The sequence below is a fragment of the Felis catus genome, chromosome A2 (genome assembly GCF_018350175.1).
Source record: "Felis catus isolate Fca126 chromosome A2, F.catus_Fca126_mat1.0, whole genome shotgun sequence".
Lineage (NCBI taxonomy): Eukaryota > Metazoa > Chordata > Mammalia > Carnivora > Felidae > Felis > Felis catus.
Window position 1 is genome coordinate 142,621,495 of NC_058369.1, and position 21,043 is coordinate 142,642,537.

The window sequence follows — 21,043 nt, forward strand, 5'->3', positions numbered from 1 at the left end:
GATTTTACTTCAAAACCAGATAATAACCTAATTGTCTTCAAAATTCCTTTTTTAGGTGTAATTTATTTTTTTTCATCCAACCTATTTCTATCACCACTGACTAAAAACCAGCACAAATATTAAATATTTACCAAGATCATAAAATAATCAAGGCAATCAAATTGGCATATAGCCATTGACGGAATGCCAAGCATCTCAGTAGTCTTTCCTTAGGGCTTTTGAAACAGATTAAATATCCAATAGATCTGGGGCTGCTGTGCTTTTTGTTTTTTGTCTTTTTAAAAATATAATCTTGCCTGAAGGCTGGAGAATGGATTAGATGAGGTACATGGCTACAGTGGTTCATGACAATACAGTGATGGATGAGAACTGATAGTTTACAACTTTTTTTTTAATTATCATAAAAAAAATAACTGGAAGTCACTGTCTAGCATGGCTGCCAAGCCAGTAAAAGCAGCAGGCAAAACATTAACGAAAACAGATGACAAATTCCCTGTGGAAATGCGCTTGCTTGGCAGCTACTCCAGGTAATGTTGATGAACAGGCAAAGTGGGAATAGGAGTCTGCGGGAGGGATGCACGTGAGTGGATTCCCTTACTTACTGTCATCTGATAGGCGTCTCTTCAGTCATAATATAGTTTAGACATAAATTATATCATAAAAAATCATAAAATAATAGCAAACTACTGTTATTTAGATAAAACTTACTCAAAACATTTAGTTCTTACTTTGAAGCAGGGTTAAAAAAATTTTTTTTAATGTTTTTGTTTAGTTTTGAGACAGAGAGCATGAGCACGGGAGGGGCAGAGAGAGAAGGAGACACAGAATCCAAAGCAGGCTCCAGGCTCTGAGCTGTCAGCACAGAGCCTGATGCAGGGCTCAAACTCACAGACTGTGAAATCATGACCTGAGCTGAAGTCGGATGCTTAACCGACTGAGCCACCCAGGCACCCCTAGAAAAAAGCAGGTTTAAATAATTCGTTTGCTGGGGCGCCTGGGTGGCCCAGTCGGTTAAGCGTCCAACTTCAGCCAGGTCACGATCTCGCAGTCCGTGAGTTCGAGCCCCGCGTCAGGCTCTGGGCTGATGGCTCCGAGCCTGGAGCCTGTTTCCGATTCTGTGTCTCCCTCTCTCTCTGCCCCTCCCCCATTCATGCTCTGTCTCTCTCTGTCCCAAAAATAAATAAACGTTGAAAAAATAAATAAATAAATAAATAAATAAATAAATAAATAAATAAATAATTTGCCTCTCCTTCCCTCTAGGCTATGTCATTTCCATTGTTACCACATTCTGTTAAATGTCATTGACTGACAATAAAAGAACATGGTATGTTATGTTAAATTCAAAACAACTTTGTCATTAGGAATGAAGATAGTTAAAATAGACAATTACTGCATAGACAAATACTTCTCACCCCGTTACTTTAAAAATAAAAATTTTAAATTAACACATTCTAGTTTTGGTTAATCATTAGATATATTAATAGTCCTTCAGAAATAAAGTAAGCATCCTATAAATATATTGTGACAATTGTCATTTACATACCAAGTACATTCAAAATTTAAGTGAATTTGACTTTAGGCAAGGTACTGTGCAGCAGTTCTTTCTTTCATAAAAGTCGCTAGTAGTTTGTATCTCAGACATTTGTGGTGAGAAGTAAAGGACACAATATATGAAAACCACTGGCATGAGTATGTATTCCGTATTTATTTTTAAATGCTGTTATTAGTACAATTATTATTATATATATATATTATTACATACTGTAATAAGTATCATGTCCCTTTTTTAGTTTCAGAATTTTATAATTATAGTAATCAAATTTCACAATGGATTAATCAATACTGGGTAGTAGCTACTTCTATGGAACACATCTAAATCAGGAAATAAGATTAATGATTATGCCTTTTAAAGAAATGTTTTTATATGTGCCACCTGCCCTGACAAATTTCAGTAAAGCTATGGAACATACAGACACACTTTTGCTATTTTGTATATTTTTACAATTTATTTTAGTCTTTATCTTGTTAGTAATCTTTAGTATTCTTTTGGTATTTCTCACCTCTCTACCAGTTGTAAGTACATAAAGGAAATCATGCAGTTGGAGGAGCTTTATACCCCCTGAAAAATATGATTCTTTGAGATGTCAGATTGGGACGATAGAGAAGTGGGAAGATACTAAATGTGTATTTATTATCTTATAGTTATGTAGGTCAGAAGTCTAAAATGGATCATCAGGACTGTATTCTTTGTGGAAGCTCTAGGGGAGAATCTCTTCCCGATCTTTTCCAGCTTCTAGAGGCCCTCTACATTTCTTGGTTCATGTTCCCTTGCTCATTTTTTAAAGCTGGCACCATAGCATCTTCTCTCATCTCTGATGTTAGCTTCCATCCTTACATTTTCTTTCTCTGACTCTGATTCTCCTGCCTTCCTCTTACAATAACTGTTGTGATTACATTGGACCTATGCAGATCACCCAGTATTATCTTCCTATCTCAAGATGCTTAATTTGACTGTATCTACAAAGTCTTTTTAACATGGAAGGTGACATATTCCCAAGTTCTGGGATTTAAGATATGGACATCTTTGGGAGTATTATTCATGTTATCACAGTGTTACATACTTTATGGGCCACCATAGAAAGCAAAAACTTAAAAATAAAAACACTTAAAATGTTCTCTTTATTCAAGCTCAGACTTAGTGAGGACAGTCTGGAGAATAAACTTTGAGTAAAGCCGTTTCTATTTAGAGAGAAAGAAAGGGATGAAGGGATGAAGCAGAGAAATATTAAAAATCTCTGCTGTGCAAAAACAGTAGCAAGACAAATTGAGAAAAACTGTAATATGTGGAGAATATTTGAGAATTTGAGTAATTTTCTGAGAACTTGCTGTAGATATTTAATTTAGAGAATGTGGGCAATATTAGAGAACTTGCTATGGCACATCTACTTTTACTGTTAACTGCTATTTTTCCTTGCATAAATTATACTTGCAAATATGACAATATAAAGGCCTAGTACCTTTATTTTATAGAGAGCTTGCCGTTCCCAGTATGAGCAATTTGAAGACCTAGAGTGGATTAGTTAATGCTTTAACTCCCTTGGGTCATATACCATCATCCCAGTGCAGCACATCAAGATAGAACATGAAAATGATGCACTAGGAATACACACACACACACACACACACACACACACACACACACACACACACACAAAACTAGCCACAAGTTTTCATGTGCAAAAAGAAATGTATAGCTAAAACCAAAGCTTTATGAAGGGGCCATTATTGAACATAATGACTTATATTGCCAATATAAAAGTCCAATGTAAATATGGCAATACAATTCTGTTTTCTGAAATTTATATTTTCAAGTGAATGGTATTCACTAAGAGGTTTTGAATGGTGAAGACAATCTAGTGTCATATGGAGATTAAAAGAGGGCCAAATACTGTTCTCCGATAGAATATTATGACAAAAGAAATGACTTTGTTAATGAGAATACATTGTCTTATTTTCTATAAAAATAACTGAAATTTGACATCAGTTATGTGCCAAACTATATTAGAACAAAATTAAACACAACGCAGGAAATTACAATCATGTAAAAGCAAAATATTGTACCCCCAGATTAGTAGATGCTCCACATGTTTGAGAAAAAGTGATCACATAGAGAGTGATTTACTTGTATTTGTTCTTTTCAAGAAACTGCTGAATTTTACACTATTGAGCATATTCATGAATAAAATAAACTTTTAAAAATGTTTTTATCATTATGTCATTATGCTCATATCCTGCCCCCAAAACCAAACAAATGTGGCTCAGTAATCATTGGGTATACTTAGGATCAGGATTTCATGAAGAGCTTAGACACCTAGTTTTTCCCTACATCTAATTTGTCATCTGAAACAAAGTTTGGTCTCATAAATTAGAGAAGACACATTATGAAATAAGTCATTTCACTAGAAGATCCTGAAAGGTCATTATATAAAAACCTCATATATGTAATATTTCTCTTTCCAGAGCATTCACATCATAATATACCAAATAATTGATGAATATAATAAAATAAAACAGGTGACACCAAAACTTACGAAAGTAATAGCTAAAATGAATATACTAAATTTTTATGATGGTATAGTTGATAGAACATTATATTAACTTCAGTTATTCAGTGTGATGATTCAATATTTGTATATTTTGCAAAATGATCACTACAGTAATTAACATCCCCCCAGTTACCATCCATCACAATACAGTTACACAATTTTTTTCTTGTGATGAGAATTTTCAAGATTTGCTCTGCTAGCTACTCTCAAATATGCAATACAGTATTATAGTTACCCTGCTGTACATTGTGTACCCATGACTTATTACCTGGTAATTTTGTACCTTTTGACTCACTTCACCCATTTCACCTACCTCCTACCCCCTGCTTCAAACAACCAACCACCAACCTGTTTTCTATATTTATATCCAAATTAATATTTAACAGCATATCAAGTGCTTTGTGTATACAGATGGATTCATGATCAAAGGTACTGCTTTCTTTTGATCAACACAAGCAAACCTCAGTCATGTAATTTCCCAGAGATACACGTAAGAGAAAGTAGTAACGTTTGTACACTCAGTGTTCCTTTTACATTTTTGGCATTTCTTAAGGGCTTCAGATATATTAACTCATGTAATCCCCATAACAAACCTATAAGGTAAGTATATCACTATCCCCATTTTGCATTTGAGAAAAATAGTCAATAGAGGATAAGTAACTTGCTCAAAATCGTGTAAGTGGTTGAAGTTAGTCGGCTTCCAGGATCCATGCAGTTAGCTATCATTCTATATCGCCTATCCATTATAGTACACATATGCATAGATGAAAAACAGTAAGAAAGTTTTTATTGTTTACTTATGAATATTTTCATTATATTCAATAGCAGTTACTTTGCGATCAAAGTTAAGAATATATGAAAATATAAAAATTACCTAATGTCAGTGCTGCATTTACCAATGTTATCTGAATAGGGAGGCTGTAGTGAATTTTCTAGTCAGACATATTGCTTATTGTATCATGCATTTCTCTTTCCTATTCCTGCTTTTCCAGTCTTGGATTCTGTCAGGTCAGTTGTGGAATTTAAACAATTTCAAGGTGTGGTGAGCCATGAACTAAATTTCCATAAATATTCTAGATGGAAGACAGGTAAAATAAAGATGTCTCTAAAACTGAGTGCATGTGAACATACTCATTTTAAAACCTCTCTCTGTAACTATGCTTCCTTTTGGGTATAAACTGTATCTTAGTTATCAGGCTATCATAGCATAGTATTTTCATCAGTTGTTGCTAACAGTATATCACATAATAATAAGCACTGTGATAGGAATAAAAATGATAGTTCTGAGGTGTACCTAGATATGGGCTTCTAATTTTTTTTTTACCATAAACCATATTCTATTTTCCTCCCTTCTCTTCAGTGGTGAAAGGAAATACAATTCCTTTTCTAATACTCTTAGCAGAAGCCTCCCTCTCTACAGACATCTGAGATGTATGTACTGAAATGATTTAACATTCTCGGATTACCCGTGATGAAAAAAAAACCACTTCATATGAAAAAAAAATCATTCTTAATATGAGTTTATTCACACTGTGGATTGGAAAGGGTTATTCCAAGATGTGACACATATGCTTTGCAATCAGTTTACATTTAGAGAAAAAATGCTTTATTTATAACATATTTGTAGGTACCATTAAGAGGGAACCATCAATTTTAAAGGTTGAAATGGCTTCTTTAAATATCTAGCATACATTGTGATATCCTTCCTGTGAATGATGCCTCATATAACATGTAAGATTTTGTGTAACCGTTAGAGTAGGTATAAAATACTTCTCACTTTCCTCTAAAGCCTTGAATTTGTTTACAAAGCTCTATCACATCCTGTTGACTTGAGGAAGTGAATTAAAGTGTTTACTAATGCCATTAATGAAAATGAGGTCGTGATAAATGGAGATGCTTGTGACATGGACCATTGTGCTAATGATCAATATCCATAGGTTTATAGAAGTTACAGCTCTTACAAAAGAAAATTAGCTAATGCCGATTACAATTTATCAAGGTGCCATTGTTAGCTAGTGTGCTGTAAATGCATTAATAATAGCTTACAACAGGTTTGAATGTAAAAAGGTCCAAATAGCCAGTTTTGCAAATGGTATGCTAAATTTGAATTTAAAGTTGTATGCAAATAACAGACATGTGAAATAGGAGTTTGAGATGAATAGTTAATATGTTTTTTCTTTCTGTTAGTCAGCTGACACCAGTTTTTTCAGACTGATTTTGTCAGATAAAGTCAATTCTGTAAGTTTGGGACTTATCCAGAGATAAATATATACTAATAATTAAGATTAGACATTCGTAAAGAAGAAACCTGATGTTAAATATGTTTTCCAATGGAATTCCTTAGAAATCAAGATTTTGAGTCATTGCTTTATGAGACAAGGCATAAAAACCTGTAAAATCTTGAAATATTATCAGAAAGTCCACTTAAAAATGTTCTAAATAAGCCTATATAATATTCCTGAAAATGGATAAAAAAAATCTAAGTTCAATGACAGTTCAGGTAATTGGATTTATTGATGGATATGCTCCTATGTCCCTTGCTTGGTTCCCAATGTTTCCATAATATATACAACCAATTCCCTAGGTTAGAATGAGTCTATTTTATTTTATTTTTAAAAATTTTCAACGTTTATTTATTTTTGGGACAGAGAGACAGAGCATGAACGGGGGAGGGGCAGAGAGAGAGGGAGACACAGAATCGGAAACAGGCTCCAGGCTCCGAGCCATCAGCCCAGAGCCTGACGCGGGGCTCGAACTCACGGACCGCGAGATCGTGACCTGGCCGAAGTCGGACGCTTAACCGACTGCGCCACCCAGGCGCCCCAGAGTGAGTCTATTTTAATACTCAAGTTGATTTCTGTTTTCTAGTTATACCCCCGAGTTCCTGTCAAGTTCTGCTTTCAGAAATAGACCCAGAGAACAGTACTCATGCTGTGATTCCTTTTTTTAAAAACATTTTTGAAGTATTTTTTATTATATTTATTTATTCATCATGTTAAATTACTCTTTAATCTCCATTTGTTATTTCACCCATGCCTCTACTGACCTCCCCTCTGGTAACCATCAATTTGTTGTCTATAGTTAAGAGTCTGTTTCTTGGTTTGTTTCTCTCTCTCTTCTTTCCTTCTTTGCTTTTTTTTTTGTCTTAAATTCACATATGAGTGAAATCATATGGTATTTCTCTTCCTCTGACTGACTTTTTTCACTCAATGTTATACTCTCTAGTTCTATCCATGTTGTTGCAAATGGCAAGATTTCATTCTTTTTTATGGCTGAATAATATTCCATTTTTATATATATTACATCTTCTTTATCCATATATCAGTGGATACTTGGGCTGCTTCCATAGTTTGGCTACTATAAATAATGCTGCAATAAACATAGGCATGCATGTATCTCTTGAAATTAGTTTTGAATTTGGAGGGGTAAATACCAAGTACTGTGATTCCTGGATCATAAGTTAGTTCTGTTTCTAATTTTGAAAGGAATGTCCACATGGTTTTCCACAATGGCTGCACCAGTTTGCAATTCTACCAGCAGTACAAGAGGTTTTCTTTTTCTCCACAACCTAGCCAACACTTGTTGTTTCTTGTGTTGTTGATTTTAGCCATTCTGACAGGTGATAGCTCATTGTAATTTTGATTTGCTGATGATGACTGATGTTGAGCATCTTTTCATGTGTCTGTTGGCCATCTGTATGTCTTTGGGAAATGTCTGTTTATGTCTTCTGCCCATTTTTAAATCAGGTTATTTGGTTTTTGGGTGTTGAGTTGTATCAATTGTTTATATATTTCGGATACTAGCCCTTTGTTAGATATGTCATTTGCACATATCTTCTCCCATTCGATAGGTTGCCTTCTAGTTTTGTTGGTTGTTTCCTTCACTGTGCAGAAACTTTTTATTTTGATGTAGTCAGAAGAGCTTATTTTTGCATTTATTTCCCTTGCCTCAGTAGACATACCTAGAAAAATGTTGCCATGGCTGATGTCAGAGACATTACTGTGTTCTCTTCTAGGATTTTTGTGGTTTCAAATCTCAAATGTAAGTCTTTAATTCATTTTGAGTTTATTTTTGTGTATATAAGAAAGTGGTCCAGTTTCATTCTTTTGATGTTGGTGTCCAGTTTTCCTAACACCATCTGTTGAAGAGATGTCTTTTTCCCATTGCATATTCATTCCTTCTTTGTTGAATATTAATTGTCTGTATAACTGTGGTTTTATTTCTGGGTTTTCTATTCTATTTCATTGATATATGGCTATTTTTATGCAAGTCCCATGCTATTTTTATACTACCACTTTGTGATATAACTTGAAATCTAAAATTGTGATACCTCCAGTTTTGTTTTTCTTTTTCAAGATTGCTTTGGCTATTCAAGGTCGCATGCTGGGATTCTTGTGTTGGGTTGTTCATAATGTGTAAAAAACACAATGATAACCTCCTTATAAGTAAAAAAAAATACATCAGCTTCTGTCACAATCTTCTGTAGTACTTCTTCCTGCTGTGTTTTTCACCATTGTTCTATCTACACATGTTATCGTGAGATGTACTTTGAGAGGTTGACAGAGAAAGATAGGAAGCCTGGTTTACAACAGGTGTGCATGATATGTTAGAATCAGGCAGAAGAGAAATACTGCTGTAGTTCAGATCCATTCATAATGTGGTTCTGAAGGAAGGAAAATCTTTTAATGGGTAAGACTTCAGGCAATATACCTGATTGTGGAAGAGAAGTATGTAGATAGACATATATTGATTAATTGACAGAGGTTTGACATGTGCATCAGAACTTGAGAAAAACAAGACTGGTAGAAAGCCAGTGAGAGGGACTTGCTTCAGCATCACTTAAAATATGCCCTGATGGCTTTTCTTCATAATCCAGGGCTGGTGGTAGTAGAGGCTGTGACATACCTAGGCTCACTGAAAGTAATGAGAATAATAGAACTTGGAATCTTTAGAGGCCAGGGGACAGTGCTTAATTAATGGAAGCTTTGTGGGCACCATTATGTAGAGAAAGAAAGGATCAGGGTGCCAGCCAATGGGGCAGACTCACAGAAAAGTTGTGAAAATGATTGATAGAACACAGTAGTCAAAGGAAAAAAGATATGGCCATCCAACAAGAGTACACCTAATCTTACACTGTAGGAAGATATCAGTGATGGGATTTCAGGAGCCTGAGGGGAGTTACTCCAATAAAATATCACTATCTCTTTCCCAGTTTCCTTTCCTAAGATAGTTTTCACATTGGGAACTCACTGAATGAAGAGGAAGCCTTTTCTCCAGGGAAAAGGAACCTGTAATACCTCAGTAATTATAAATGGTAATGATTTCCTCAGCTTTTCCCCAAAGATCTCTGTGGCCATTAACTTGGGTAACTGTACACTGGGGAAGGAGAAATACCCAAACATTTCAGGGACCTCTACATACAGGGTCCAAGTTGAAACCCAGAGACCAAAGTGTCATCATGGCTACCTATTATAATGGAAGCATGTGAGTTTCAGCTATAGATTGAATGCTGGCCTATGTTAAGCTTATTATAAAGCACCCAAAAGATACATACACTCATGTCTTAGTATTGATGCAATCCCAGAATGTATATTTGTTTTTGATACACTTGGTACCTAAGTTGTGGAGATGAGCTATCATGCTTGGGAAGGCCAAGGGGGAACCTCTAAAACTATCCCTCTTCCCCAGCCAAGGTAATAAATCAAAAATAATATTGTAGGGAGGAACATGGAGGAGATTAGATCTTTCTTTCCTGAAAGATCTAAAGATGCAGGGAAAATAGTTCCCATCAGACCTCCAATTTTTTCTCCATTTAATACATCATTATGGCCACTGCAGAAGTCATATAGATCTTGGAGGATGAAAGTAGACTTCTACATACTCTATCAAGTAGTAGCCTTAATTGCAACTGCCGCTCCAGATGTGATATCTTTGTTAGAGCAATTTGACATTGCATTTGGCAGATGTATTGAGGAATGCATTCTTTTCTACTCTGATCAGAAAAGACAATCAGAAACAGTTCATATTGCAGACAACAATATAGGTTTAATATTTTGCAATACCTTTCAGGTATTGACTTCCTTGCCCTCTGTCATAGTATATTTCAAAGAGATCTAGTTCAGAGGTCAGCAAACTTTGGCCTGCCACTTCTTTTTGTAGCGTATGTGTGTGAAGAGTAGTTTTTACATTTTCAAATGTACATTTTTAAAAACGCTGTCAGCTTTTGAGTGAGAAGAGTTGCTCATTTTTCCCTGTTTACCTACAAAGTCTAAAATATTTACTCACTGGCTCTTTACAGAGAATTCTGTCCAACCCCTGATCTAAGCTGTCTTATCCTGCAGAGTAAGGATCAGTGACATCAAAGATATGCTAATTGAATCAGATGAATAAGGCTTTATACTTTACAGAAAAGTAACATTAAAAGTATACAAAAAGTAACCATTGTAAAACTCTATGTAGGGCAAAGTTAACTAAGATAATATTTTTTCATCTTGGTTTCAAAGTTTTATTTACTGAAGAGGTAGATGCTAACTTTTCTAATAATACTAGGTCTGGTTTGCAAACTTGTATCTTTGAAAGCTTCTGAAAGTATTGTGGCCAAACATATTCTGGAAAAATGATGTATTCCCCTGTTTAGAAGTTTTAATAAAGTGTTTTGTTTTGTTCTTATCCTAATTTTAAGATTTTTAACCCATTTTTGTCTTTTTCACTTTTCCCGAAACATTTACATTTTAGTTTCCATTTCTTTTGTGAGAACTTGATTCTCCAATTGTGTTATTTTGCTCAGTGGAGGGGCACTATAATTGATGCAACCAACTTTTTTAGTTTTCATTTTAGCGTAAGCATATACAAGCCATCTTATTTTCTTCTTCTCTTAAAAAATATTTATTTATTTATTTTGAAAGAAAGAGAGAGATGGTGAGAGAGAACCCCAAGTAGGCTCCATGCTGTCAGTGCAGAGTCTAATGTGGGACTTGATTCCAGGAGCATTGAGATCATGACCTGAGCCAAAATCCAGACTTGGGGGACGCCTGGGTGGCGCAGTCGGTTAAGCGTCCGACTTCAGCCAGGTCACAATCTCGCGGTCCATGAGTTCGAGCCCCGCGTCAGGCTCTGGGCTGATGGCTCGGAGCCTGGAGCCTGTTTCCGATTCTGTGTCTCCCTCTCTCTCTGCCCCTCCCCCGTTCAAGCTCTGTCTCTCTCTGTACCAAAAATAAATAAACGTTGAAAAAAAAAATTAAAAAAAAAAATCCAGACTTGGACGCTTAAATGACTGAGTCACCCAGGTGACCTCTTTTCTTAAGTACCTTTCATTATTATCTTCCTATTGTCTTAAATTTTTCCTGACCTTATTATTATTTTTACAAGTTGTAATATAGAGGAGGGTTTGGCACAAATTTTTTTTCAAAATTTTTTTTGCGATTTTTTGGTTGCAAATTAAGACATCCATGTATATGTATATACACATACATGTATAACATTTATTAGTTATCTTAGTTGAGCCTTTAATTTTTTTTCTTTGGTAAGCCTTGCTAATGCATACATAGGTACACACACATATGTAAATATAAATGTGTACACACACATATAACATGTTTATTAGTTTTCTTAGTTCACTCTGCATCATGAAGAAAAGAGTATCCTCTGTTTTAATTAGTGTGCCTCAGTATATTTCAAATTACATTCCCCTAGCCAGATTGCTTTGCTTCCCAATTACAAATCCCTAGCTCTTAGTCTCAGATGATTTTTTAAAATTTTATTTAAATCCAAGTTATTTAATATAGTATAATAATAATTTCAGGAATAGAATTTAGTGATTCATCACTTATATATAACACCCAGTGCTCATCCCAACAAGTGCCCTCCTTAATGCCCTTCACCCATTTAACTCATCCCTCCACCCAACACCCCTCCAGCAACCCTCAGTTTGTTCTCTGTATTTAAGAGTCTCTTATGGCTTGCCTCCCCCTCTTTTTTTTAATCTTATTTTTGCTTCCCTTCCCCTATGTTCATCTGTTTTGTTTCTTAAATTCCACATATGAGTGAAATCATATGATGTTTGTCTTTCTCTGACTTCTTTCACTTAGCATAACACACTCTAGTTCCATCCATATTGTTGCAAATGGCAAGATTTTCTTTTTCATTGTCGAATAATATTCCCCTGTGTGGTGTGTGTGTGTGTGTGTGTGTGTGTGTGTGTGTGTATACACACCACATCTTCTTTATCCATTCATCAGTCGATGGACATTTGGGCTCTTTCCACAATTTGGCTATTGTTGATAGTGTTGCTATAAACATTGGGGTGCATATGCCTCTTCAGATAAGCACTTTTGCATCCTTTGGATAAATATCTAGTAGTGCAATTGTGGGTCAGAGGGAGCTCTATTTTTAATTTTTTGAGAAACCTCCATACTTTTTTCCAGAGTATCTGCAACAGTTTGTATTCCACCAGCAGTGTAAAAGTGTTCCTCTTTCTCCGCATCCTTGCCAATATCTGTTGTTGTCTGAGTTGTTAATTTTAGCCTCAGATGATTCTTATAATATTGCCCTAAATAATAATGCCCTAAATAATACTGAAAATATACTGGTAATTTTTTGATTTGCATAAATTTTGTCATTGGAGTCAACTTAATAAATTTAAAATTCATTAATAAATTTGCAGCTGGTAAGCAAATGAATTTAAGACAGCACAAAGCGTAAAATATTGGATTCAGTAAACAAGGATAACTTTAAATGAGGGATTAATATAATGAAAATCATATATTATTTTAAAAACATAAAATCATTCAGAGAAAACTAACTTAGCAAATAATCATTATAAGGCAGATATTACGATTATCCATTGTCAGAGCAAAACGGACACCTCAGATTGAAACGCATAATGAAGGAATACAAAGTTCTGGATGACTTTATCAGAAAATAAACAAACAAATATGGAAGTAAATATTTGCTATAAGCTGATTCTTATGTCTTAGTTATTTTTACTCTATGCTACCAATAAATAAATAGGAATTTTAAAAAATTATTACTGCAACAGGTGTCCTTGCTGCATAACTGTAGAAAAAAAAATTTATTGAGACTGTCGGTGCAGCTCTAAAGACGTCAACAATTTCTTCCAACAGTACTCACTTTTTTATATTGACCACCATTTTAAAAAGCATCATTTGTAAAGCACAGCAAGAATTTTGAAAAATGGAGAATTTATGTGACTTGCTTTAGTGGGAAATATGAAAAAAATATGTTTTAGCCTATCCACCATAACTTTTTCAGGGGTAGTAAAAGAAACTAGGGAAGATCAAAGGGAGACTTCAACCTAGAGTAATTTTTAAAAGTTGGAAAATTCTTTCCTGGAAATTAAAAAGTATAAAATTAGGCAGAATAGTTGAAAACAGCCTTATTGTGTTCTCTGGAAATGATCAAACAAATAAATTGAGAGGCATGCATTTTTAGAAACTGCCAGCAGTTTTGGGAAGAGTACTGAAGTCTATTCTGTTTTTTCCTGATACTGCTTCAGTCAACCCTGCCCCTCTGAGGCAATTAGAATGTTACCAGGGTGGACTGGCCATGAAAATGAGCAATCATGTTGGTAAAGGGAGTAGATTCTATTTGGAGCCAATAAGTGGAAAACTAACATTAGTGACAATATCAGTAAAATTTGCCAGCTTTTAGGAAACAGAGATGAAACTCATATGTCTGCTAGCCATAAGTTGCAGTCACAGTTGGGTCAGACCTGCCTGAAGTTTAATGAGGAATGCTCAAACTTGAGAAGTACATACATAAGCCATCCAAACCTGGCTGATATAGAAAACTACACACATATGCAAGGAGAACTGAGAAATTCTGGTGTATAGTTAAAGCCAAGACAGATTGGAAAACTGGCTGAGGTTTAAATGAACTCTCCAGTAGACACATAGGGTCTGAGGGTTTTGAGCACATTATCTGCCCAAATCATTAGCTGACCACTAAAATACAAAATAGAATAATGTAAAATAAATGGCTGATACTGAGAAAAGAAAAGGCAACTCCATGAGACATCTATTTCTCTAAATTTATTGCTTTCTTCCAAGAAATTAGAAAAACCCTTGATATTATATACTAAATGTTTCACTAAATTCTTATTGAATCCATGAATGAACACATAGTATATTATATTCTTGTTTTGCTTTCTCTTATTGTTCTTCTTTTCCTTTAGTTTTTCCTTTTTCTTCTTTAAAATGACAAAAGGTGAAATTCATAGGGAACTGGTAGATGGCCTATGTTAAAGCATGAACACCTCCCTGGCCCTGGTTTCCTTTAGCTGTTAGTGACTTCTTTCATGTACCACCCCCTCCAAATCTTCTATTGCAGAGTTAGAGGATTCTTTTATTTTAAAGAATAATTAATCCCCGATAAAGGTTTTTCAACTCTAACCTAAAACTCACAGCTTGGTGGAGCTACAAAGGAAAATTTTTCCTCCAAAGGCAACTCAGCACTTGTGAAAAATATTGTTTTATCTCATTAAATACTGATCATCTGTATGTGATAAAAGATGTGTGATTAAAATTCATGGTCTCTTCTGTAAAAAGCAAAACTATAGGGATGGGGAACAGAACAATGTTTCCTGGGCTGAGAGTAGGGGGGAGAGTGTACTACAAAGGAACAACATGAGGGAATTTTTTGTATCTTGATGGTAGTAAAAGATAACAAGACTGTGCACTCATCAAAATTCATCAATTGTCCACCAAAATAAATGAATTTTACTCAATTTATATTAAAAGAAAATCATGGTCTATAATATTTTTGGCACCCTTACTGTTGGCAAAGTCTCCTAGTCAGTTTGAAAAAAAAATGGTGGAAATTATTAACTAAGGTCAACTCAGTGAAATCTCTCAGGTTCAGACAAAAGCCAAAAGCCTTGTTACATAGTAAAAGGCATTTTGAATATCTTCTGTATATAGTGCCACCATTAATACGGATATTTTAAATTGGACTGAATGTATTCTCCCTTAACTTATTTTGATGTTCTGCCTTTCACCATACCTGTCATTGAGAACCATAGTTAGAACAGTTAAAAACGAGCAGATAACTCCCTCACTTCTAACAACGGCATTCAGCTTTATCTCAGCTTCATTTCTCTTTTAAGAATAACTGTTTTTCCTAATTATAATTCCAGGAGATTAGACGATTAGAGACATTCTGAAGCCAACCTTTAGTGATTTATGTCTGTCTCTGTCTCTATCTGCATCGCTCTCAATCTCTCTATAAAGACCAAACAACCACAAAATTCATAAAGTATCACTTCAAGCTAAACTCAGAGAAAGTCACTTTAAAAAAAACAGAAAAAAAAACACTGTTAAACTAAGATCTGTTGATAAGCACCTTACAGTTTTTAAGTGGAATTATAATAGATCCCAAAGGGACACACTGGTATTTAGCTGTCAAGCCCAATAAGGACTGCAGTTTTGGTGATACTATCACACATGCTATGACTTCTAATAAGAGACATCGTAAAAGCATAAATCTTTAGGTATGAAGGTTTTTTTTTTTCCTTTTTAGTCCTATGATAATCTTTTTTATTTCATAGTTATAAGATTTCCATAACCTAGAACTCTCTAACCACGGATGTAAAATACTTGGGACAACTACTGCTGAAAGGTGTTTCAGGCAGAGATGCTGCACATTCTGATTTACTTAGATCCTTTCCTGAGAAAACTTTCTCAACTATTTTTAAATTCATTAATAATGATTCAGTTATCTGTTGCTGCATAAAAACTGTCTCACAAGTTAGCAGCTCATGATGTCTCTCAATTAGTCTTTTTAGTCAATTAGCCTTTTTGATTAAATCAGCAAATGAGTTTTAGGCATTACTACTTCTAAATGTATTATTTAAGTGTACTCTCTCTGTGCTGAGATTATTATTTTTGGCTAATCTAACTTAAATGCTATTTTGTGTCAAAATAGTGTGGGAAGCTCACTAATGGCCGTGAGAGATAAATACTATCATTCCTATTTCACAGTTGGAGAGAAACTGAGGATTAGAGGTGTTAACATCTCCAGATGGGCATACATAGAGGTCTTGCTGTTTTCCAAGTCCATGCTTTACAAAATAATATAATAATATACTGCCACATTGTAAGTGAGAATATTGCTTTCAGAAGTTGATCTATCATCAGTCTCCAACTTCATAGTCAAGATCACTGTAAATACAAACCTTAATGTTGATGCCTCCCTTTAATTATTCATGCTACTTTGTAATACTCAAAAATAAGTACCCAGTACATAAAATAGTTGCTGGTACCGGAAAAGCTAATTCCGTGTGAGCATAAATTTTTCCAGTATGGTGGCTAAGAGGAGCACTTCTTGGAGAGATCCCTAAAAAACAGAAAAAAACACTGGGAGAGACAAAGTCAAAAGACTTCAACTTAGAAGCCACAGAGAAGGTAGAAGAATAGAGTTGAAATGAAAAGAACCAAAAGGAAAGGCAAATCAAGAGCCAAAGGTCTAGGAAGACTGGAACAAAGGGAAAAACATTGTTTTTGAAGGAGATCTAGATATTAAGATGGTTTGTGGAATTCCTAAAAACTCAGGTATTTAAGCCAGAGATTGAGTCACAGCAAGGAAGAGAGATGGCCTAGTGACTTCTATGAAAATTGAAGTTTCTTTGGAGATGAAGTAACTTTCTTTAGTACCATTCTTAGGACACTCCCTTCCATAGAAAAAGACAGGGACATTATTACCACTAAAGGCTTAGTTGCATACTATGTTTTATTTGTGTGTTTTGTGTTAAGAATCTTCCACTGCTTTGGGGTGCCTGGGTGGCTCAGTTGGTTAGACGTCTGACTTCAGCTCAAGTCATAGTCTCATGGTTTGTGAGTTCGAGCCCCACATCGGGCTCTGTGCTGACAGCTCAGAGCCTGGAGCCTGCTTCAGATTCTGTGTCTTGCTCTCTCTCTACCCCTACCCCGCTCATGCTCTGTCTCTCTCTCTCTTAAAATGGAATAAAGGGTAAAATATATATGTATATATATATATATCATCCATTGCTTCAAGAATGGATACTGACCGAAATATTAAGGAATCCTGAAAGAACTGAACAACTGTATGGTTGACACAACCCTAAAAGGCTCTTAGGAGAAGCTTGGATACCTTAAACCCTATGGTATTTTTCAGGACAGCACAGCAATAGGTTCCTCATTGCAGGTCTTTCGAAGCTGATTTTGGCAGTAAATACTGTTGTTTATGAACCTTGAGTCTAACCCAGTAATGGTGTTCCTTTATCCAGCATGGGATCTACTGGCCAACTAATGTATAAGTTCTCAGTAGAAAATGACCCAGAAAAGATATTCCTACTATTGGAAATCAAAGACATATGTTTATAATATATGGCTACATAGACTACAAATGAGTAATGTACTCAGTGGATATTGGTTAATATGATTTGGTCATAGAGATCTTATGCAGATGGTCCAAGGTGTGTGTTATACTTTACTAACAAGGCAAGTAGGACTGACCCAAGACTCTACTTTTCTACATTTTATGCATTGGGAAATGAAGGGAAGTATATGGGTCAGGGTTATTTATATTCTTTATTTGAGAGAGGTGGTATTGTTTCTGTTTTCTTTAGATGGTATGTTTAAGTTTTGTTAAACCATCCTTTAACATGTATGTAAAAAATGTGTTAGAAAATCAGTTGTTGTTGTCGTTATGTTTTAAATTCCCAAACTTGGCTGAATATATTGGTGGCCACTTCTTTGGAAAGTGAAGGAGGTACAAAACCATCTTCTCATCTTTAGTCAGATGTGTGAGATTTTAAAATCATAGTACTGAAGCATTTGTAATCTGAGATTGCGACCTTCATGTATGCATTGCATATATCAGTATATTTCATATATCTATAATGGATAGATACAGTTATATAATGGACCTATAGATATATTTATCTCCTATATTTATCAAGGATTGAAGCCAAAGCCCTAAGGTGACTTCAGGAAAAAATCTTGAGAAATGTGGAAAAACTAATTTCTGCTGGTGTTTTGATGATCGCGTCCTCAGCAGTGCTGCCATGGGATAGGAAATTGAAATCCAGGAAAGGTCTTTGGCAGCATCAGGTAGGAATCAATTGCACCCTGTGTCTCAGGAAAGCAGTCGGGCTCCCACTTCACTGAGCAAAGGTTAACCCATTTCCACTTGCTCTGGGTTGTTTCTGAATGAGACTTCGGGGCACAAGACATTCTCAGGTGTCCTTCTGAATTTACTTCCTACCACCTGGACTGATAATTCTTCTTTCTCTGAAGTCAGAGTCCCCTTGGCTAGCTAAGAACGAGCAGCATTGTATGCCAGATCACAAAGTGACACTGTTCTTCCCACCGCTCTGCCCTCTTCCTCCTTCATAAAATCAGACCAGTTTTTTTATGTTAGAGTAAAAATGTCTTTTTAACCCACGGGAGTGTTTAAACACTAGGCAGGTGCATAAATGAATATATAAAACTGCCAGGTGTAAAATCTTAGGAGTGGTGAGTCCTTTTGCCGAGTGTGGAGTGTGTGTAAATCTTGTGTTTTTTGGCTCATATGCTACTTTTGTTGTTTTTGTTCTTGAGTTGTTATTTATTAGGAAAGAAAAAAAAAACCTGACAACAAGCTGTTACTGCACATGGGTCAAGAATTAGAAACCCATCTCTAATTGATTGCAAAAGATCTTTCATAATGTGTCAAGAATAAAATGTATCCGGATGAGTCATTAGCTCATGAAAGTATCAACAAGTGATATTCTGTGGAAGACGATAATATCTATGATTCCAAACTAAGTTTTTAGAGTAAATCTTGAAACAAGTATTCATCTGTAAATATATTGTTTCATCCGAAACCTGTGCTTCTCCATGAGAGGAGGCTGTCGTACAATAGTGATTTTTTTGCATTTATCTTCCACTGTGAAATAATCCTTTTATTTTCCTTTCAGGTTTATTTTAGGAGGAATTTTTAAGTATTTTGCTTCAGTTCCCATTCTGTTTTTTCATTTCTCTCGTGGCATCCATACCCTGTTCACGTTGTTTATACAATGCTTTAAGCTTCAAGTCTTCTCAGTGGAACAAGAAGAATCATTCCACTCTTTCATTTTAGAGGGCATTGTACCTCTGCTTCCTACTGTAGAAAAGGAATAATCATAGCATTTACCTTGCAGGATTAAGTTATATTATTAAAAGAGAGCCTGCATAACATCCTTACAGAAGTGTGTGGCACATGCATAGTTTGAGTCCAAAATTATTGGTTGTCATCATTATCATTATCTCAGAGTCTGTTCACCCACAAAATCCATCTAGACCGGTTGGGAAGGGTTGTGTTACTCCACTTTGAAGTACTGACAGCCTGGTTGTTAATTCTGTAAAAACTTGCTAATTTTTGCCAGTCCTACTAGCTTACATTGATCAACCCTGAGTCACAAATTCTGAGAAAAGGCCATAGTTATACTTCTGTCAGCGGTGTGTGATGCCTTCCATTTCTCTAGTACCTCCAAGTGGATCTAAAAAGTAGTACCATCCCTAATGAAATCAAAACTAAGAAAACATATCCATGCAGTCAACCTAACCTGGCAAAGGGTGTAAATAAACACAAGCTGTTTTCTTTATTCAAAGGAAGCCAATAAAAGTGCTTTAGAATTAGGTAAATACTTCAAAATCTAAAGAGCCATTTAATATTAACCCCATGAAGGGAGTGTGTGTGTGTGTGTGTGTGTGTGTGTGTGTGTGTGTAGATGTATTAAGGGGTAAAGGTGGGAGAGACTGGAACTCAGAGGTAAGGCCAACCAAGCACATGGGGCTTTTACTGATGTGTTCAGACCATCCTGGAGGAGACAGTCCATCTTGCCATGCCTCCTGCCATGCTTCCTTTTATGCTTAAAGCATAGCATAATGGGCAGCTAGTGATTTTCTTGACACATTCTGTTCCTAGGAACCACTCAATCTCTGGGGATAAATTCACTCATATGCTTTCTATTTTTGTTAAATCTGTTAAGAATTTTTTTCTTGGGAAAAAAAAACTGCCTGCAGCAGAGCTGTATTTCACAGCTGGCATATTGATTTTAGTGTGAAGTTCCTAAGGATGCCTACTCTATAAATGGTTATTGTGTTCTATTATAAAATAATGCCACCGGCTACAGACATCTCTCTCTCTTCCTACCTCTCATTCTTCCTTGCTGGGTTCTCTCTGTCTTTTTCCAACTCATACTCAATTCTCTTAGCTCACTTACTAAGATAAAGGTTGGATGATGCCATCCCCCAAACCCCCATGTCAGATGTGCAAAGGTACAGTAGCATGGGTGGGACAGATCAAGCAGGATTGTAGGACTCTATTGCTTCTAGGTGCTTCTAGGTGGGCTGGGAAGGAAAATAAACACACATTATCAGTATAGACATAAAAAGAATTTTTAATTTACGTTCATTAATTTTTCCTTTCATCATTTCTATAGCTACAGCTATAGTGTCATTGCTGAAGAGCAATGGAAATGAAAGCCAATTTATTTGTCTACCACATCCAGGACTGCAAACGGTCTTTCAAAGCAACGTCATTGCAACACAATTAAGTAGCATAATTCTTCTGTTGTGTATTATTTTTTTCTGTTGTCCTCAGGTCATGTATACTTCTTCAAGACAACAGTCTTACTTCTGCTTAGTTTATTATATGTCATGGTTTATATCTTGAGGGCTGCTCATAAAATTAATTGATTATGTAGGTGTTGTCAATCTGTTGTCAAAGGATAAGTAATTTTTTTTAACTAATGGATACTGCCTTCTCCTGGAAATGTGGAGCATATCAAACAGTGTTTGTAAAACATGGCTAAATAATTGTGTTTATCATCAGTGAGGGCAATGTAGTATATACACACACACACACACACACACACACGTATATATATATACATATATATGTGTGAATATATATACATACATATATATGTGTGTGTG

General features: G+C 35.4%; 1 pseudogene; it reads left to right on the forward strand.

Annotated features, from left to right (window-relative positions):
- The first annotated feature begins 432 nt into the window (after nucleotides 1-432).
- The window catches only part of LOC123383995, a 122,960-nt pseudogene continuing 102,349 nt past the window's right edge, over nucleotides 433-21,043 (forward strand).